This window comes from Schistocerca americana, unplaced genomic scaffold (genome assembly GCF_021461395.2).
Source record: "Schistocerca americana isolate TAMUIC-IGC-003095 unplaced genomic scaffold, iqSchAmer2.1 HiC_scaffold_558, whole genome shotgun sequence".
NCBI lineage: Eukaryota > Metazoa > Arthropoda > Insecta > Orthoptera > Acrididae > Schistocerca > Schistocerca americana.
Window position 1 is genome coordinate 12,501 of NW_025726300.1, and position 5,000 is coordinate 17,500.

Below are 5,000 nucleotides of genomic sequence, written 5' to 3' on the forward strand. Positions count from 1 at the left end.
CAGGATCAACCAGGGAGCTGCGTCAACTAGAGCTGAGCAGCCGGCCGCCCGGGAGTGTGTCCCGGGGGCCCGCGCGAACACGCAAGCGTCCGCTCAATTATTCTGCAAACAGGAGGAGGCTGAGCTCCCCTGCACAATACACCTCGAAACCCTCTCAGGTCCCGGCGGCGCGCAGCGCCGTCCTAAGTACTTGGTCGGGTTCGAGAGAGGCGCAATCGCCCGGAGTTTGGCGAGTAGACGCTTTAGGTGCGACCACCCGTGCTCCCAACTGAGCTTGCCGCTGCCGACAGAGGCCCGGGAGCGTGCTGTCGTGGCATTGCCGGCGGGAGACAACACGCGCCACCTACGGTGACCGGCAGCTCCAACGCCAGCGCCACAGAAGGACAAAAGCCCCACTTGGGTGCCGAAGCGAACTCTCCCAGCACAGCGCACGCGCCAACACGTCCGCACAGCTGCGATACAAACCACCTGCGAGAACTGCAGAGGCGACCGAGCAGCAGACGGCGTCGCGGCGCCGAGCGCCGGGCGGCGGCGCATCCTCAGCGCACACAGTCCTCAATCGGACCAGCACACTGCAGATGTCCACCGCGCTTCGCACCGGGCCCGCGAGGACCTACTTTGGCCGCACGGCGCCGCGTGCAGGGTGCGCCGGCGCGCAGCTGCGCCGCCTGCCGCCTCCGTCGGCCGGCGCGCCTGCCACTGGCCGCCCCCACCAGCCGGCTGTAGCGCGTGCGCCCACGCACCGCGCGGCCAGCACGCCGGGAGGCCCCCCCTCACCGGCCGGGGACGGTCCCACCCAGCCACCGCCGCGTATCGCTTCACACCCAGATGCCATTCACGTTCGTGGGCATGGTGGGTATCGCTGGAACAACCGGTTGGTAGCTCAACCGATCGTCGCCATCACTGATTCACCTCTAGCGAGAACAACCGCACCACAACGGTTTACCAGTTGTTCATTTGCATAACGTCACCAGCAAACGTAGGCGTCCATCGCCATTTGCAAATTCAACGATTGTTGCATGCCTGTGTCAGGTGTCACGACACACTATGTCTGCCCACATACACGCAACAACATGTGCACGCTTCGCGAACACGTGGAAGGTGGCCCCCGTACGTATGCGATGTCCATTGCGCGAACGACTGTCAACCGGCCTCTGTCGCATGTCGCAGATGTGGAACGCAGTGCACCATGCTATCACGGTGTGTGAGAAGAGACGACTACGTCTGACAACACGCGCCACTACATCAACAGACGGCTCATGCTGATCGCCATCCAGGGCATACCACACTGCAATCCAGCTCTTATAGGGAGACGACACGTAGCTGAGTGCACAACATTTGGACCGCATGGTTCGCCGTTGTTGGCGCAGTCGTTGTACGGTCACATGTACCACGATGTATCATTCAGTACATGAGGACCAATGTGCAGTACAGTGTGTGATTTGGACGTACAACATCAGCGGACAGTTGACACAGGCCGTACCACAGCGTAGGCTAAGTGCTTCGCACATGCGAATGCCAATGAACAACTGCAAATGCCAATGAACAACTGCAAAGGGCATTGAGCATGTACGTCCTGCTGCCATCCACATTACAGTGTATAGCTGCAAGGTGTTTAACATGAAGCGATACACTGGGGACCGGGCAGTGCGAGTAGCAAACTATATTGCGGGGGTTGCAGTTAGGCAACACTACACTAATTTAACGCGTCGTATGACAATTACAGAGCAGGTTAAGGCCCAACGTGTGTTGGGTTAAGGCCCAACGTGTGTTGGGTTAAGGCCCAACGTGTGTTGGGTTAAGGCCCAACGTGTGTTGGGTTAAGGCCCAACGTGTGTTGGGTTAAGGCCCAACGTGTGTTGGGTTAAGGCCCAACGTGTGTTGGGTTAAGGCCCAACGTGTGTTGGGTTAAGGCCCAACGTGTGTTGGGTTAAGGCCCAACGTGTGTTGGGTTAAGGCCCAACGTGTGTTGGGTTAAGGCCCAACGTGTGTTGGGTTAAGGCCCAACGTGTGTTGGGTTACGTTAAGGGGCAATGTGGGTTACGTTAAGGGGCAATGTGGGTTACGTTACGGCGCAATGTGGGTTACGTTACGGCGCAATATAGGTTACGTTAAGGCGCAATATCGGTTACGTTAAGGCGCAATACAGGTTACGTTAAGGCGCAATACAGGTTACGTTAAGGCGCAATACAGGTTACGTTAAGGCGCAATACAGGTTACGTTAAGGCGCAATACAGGTTACGTTAAGGCGCAATGCAGGTTACGTTAAGGCGCAATACAGGTTACGTTAAGGCGCAATACAGGTTACGTTAAGGCGCAATACAGGTTACGTTAAGGCGCAATACAGGTTACGTTAAGGCGCAATACAGGTTACGTTAAGGCGCAATACAGGTTACGTTAAGGCGCAATACAGGTTACGTTAAGGCGCAATACAGGTTACGTTAAGGCGCAATACAGGTTACGTTAAGGCGCAATACAGGTTACGTTAAGGCGCAATACAGGTTACGTTAAGGCGCAATACAGGTTACGTTAAGGCGCAATACAGGTTACGTTAAGGCGCAATACAGGTTACGTTAAGGCGCAATACAGGTTACGTTAAGGCGCAATACAGGTTAGGTTAAGGCGCAATACAGGTTAGGTTAAGGCGCAATACAGGTTAGGTTAAGGTACGACATAGGTTAGGTTAAGGTACGACATAGGTTAGGTTAAGGTACGACATAGGTTAGGTTAAGGTACGACATAGGTTAGGTTAAGGTACGACATAGGTTAGGTTAAGGTACGACATAGGTTAGGTTAAGGTACGACATAGGTTAGGTTAAGGTACGACATAGGTTAGGTTAAGGTACGACATAGGTTAGGTTAAGGTACGACATAGGTTAGGTTAAGGTACGACATAGGTTAGGTTAAGGTACGACATAGGTTAGGTTAAGGTACGACATAGGTTAGGTTAAGGTACGACATAGGTTAGGTTAAGGTACGACATAGGTTAGGTTAAGGTACGACATAGGTTAGGTTAAGGTACGACATAGGTTAGGTTAAGGTACGACATAGGTTAGGTTAAGGTACGACATAGGTTAGGTTAAGGTACGACATAGGTTAGGTTAAGGTACGACATAGGTTAGGTTAAGGTACGACATAGGTTAGGTTAAGGTACGACATAGGTTAGGTTAAGGTACGACATAGGTTAGGTTAAGGTACGACATAGGTTAGGTTAAGGTACGACATAGGTTAGGTTAAGGTACGACATAGGTTAGGTTAAGGTACGACATAGGTTAGGTTAAGGTACGACATAGGTTAGGTTAAGGTACGACATAGGTTAGGTTAAGGTACGACATAGGTTAGGTTAAGGTACGACATAGGTTAGGTTAAGGTACGACATAGGTTAGGTTACGGTACGACATAGGTTAGGTTACGGTACGACATAGGTTAGGTTACGGTACGACATAGGTTAGGTTACGGTACGACATAGGTTAGGTTACGGTACGACATAGGTTAGGTTACGGTACGACATAGGTTAGGTTACGGTACGACATAGGTTAGGTTACGGTACGATATAGGTTAGGTTACGGTACGATATAGGTTAGGTTAAGGTACACATTGTTGTAAGGAAAGGTTTAATGGGGGGCGGGGCGGGGCGGCCGGTTTGTTGATTGTGATTATAGTAAGTGGATGCCTGCGGCATCATCTGATTTGCCACGTCAGGATGCACCTTTGGCTCATGACAGGCGGCGCTCTCATTCCATGCTTGTGGCAGACCTGTGTCTTTCATTCCTGCCATTGTTTGTGTGCTGTGAGAGGAGGCAGTATTGTGATGTTGGGTGCACCCCTGTGTAGGACATGTGTGGGTGTTGGTGGCTTGGCTGAGCAATGGTGGTTGTCGGGTGGGTGGGATATTCTGTTTTCTGAGTGGACCTCCCAGTCTGGTTATGACAGTGTGGATTGTCTAATGTGGCGGAGAGGATGCACTGGGTGTTGTTCCATGCTGGTGCTTACATATTGTCTGTGTGCGTGTTACAGGCAGAGAGTAGTGCGTGATAAGGGTGTGTGGCTGACGTGTGGTTGTGATTGTGAGCAGAGTCTTTCAGCATGTATACGGACAGTTGTATACATTATCTGTATTCTGATGGCTCTATCTATTACTAATCAGCGCCGTGTATACGTTTAATCCGGTTCCAGTCGAAACTGTTGTATCTCTGTACATTAGTGACACGGCGAGCCCGCTATGTAGTTACTCGTCTCGGCAGCTTCCACCGGTGTATGGCAAATGATTATAAGGAATCAGTCTAGTCGTCAATACCGATGGTGTGACGTCACATGTCTGGGGTGGGGGACGCTGCGCCCTTCCGGTGGGTCATGGCCTAGAAAGACTCTTCCCACGCAGGGGGGCGTGGACTGTCATTGACTCTTCCAGGTAATATACTTGCCGTACGTTCTTGCGACTGCGAGTGCAACGCTCACCGGTACCGACATGGATGGAGCGCCTCCTAGCTGACCGCTCAGCATCGGCATTCGTACAGAGAGCAACGCGGTCGCGTCTCTAGCTCGTAACTGGTACAGCCCGCAGCTCATGTATAGGGACAGCGGGAATGTCGCATATTGGAGATAACTCTTCATGAAACGCATGTTATAGGGGTGGATTGCACATTGCGACTGCGGGAAAAGTCCGCCGTTCATCCGCTGGAGTTGCGAGTTGGGCGGTTGGAGTGGGGCGCAGGTGGAGTGATTGCCGGTCCACGATTTCGTGCGGCAGAGGCGCTGGCGTTGGGGTGCTGTGGTCGACAGAGGACGCAGGCTTTGTGGGTGGGGTCGAAAGATGGGCACTGTGGGCCCATCGATGTCTTGGTCGGCTTGGCGTCTCATAGATGGCGGTATCGTCGTTGCAGGACGTCATGCCGCGGGAGACCTACAGATGGCGCTGTGTTTTGTGGTGCGCTCGACATGGCGGACGTAGTGTTGTCAGATTCGCATAGATGGAGGTATTGCATGTGGTTTCGCCGTAT

General features: G+C 52.9%; 1 non-coding gene across 1 annotated transcript in view; it reads right to left on the minus strand.

The window, feature by feature from the left end:
- LOC124586544 overlaps window positions 1–16 on the minus strand; it is a 1,910-nt gene extending 1,894 nt beyond the window's left edge. Inside the window, exon 1 of the ribosomal RNA XR_006975148.1 lies at window positions 1–16. This exon is cut by the window's left edge and continues 1,894 nt beyond it. This is a non-coding gene — a ribosomal RNA (small subunit ribosomal RNA).
- Window positions 17–5,000: the final 4,984 nt, after the last annotated feature.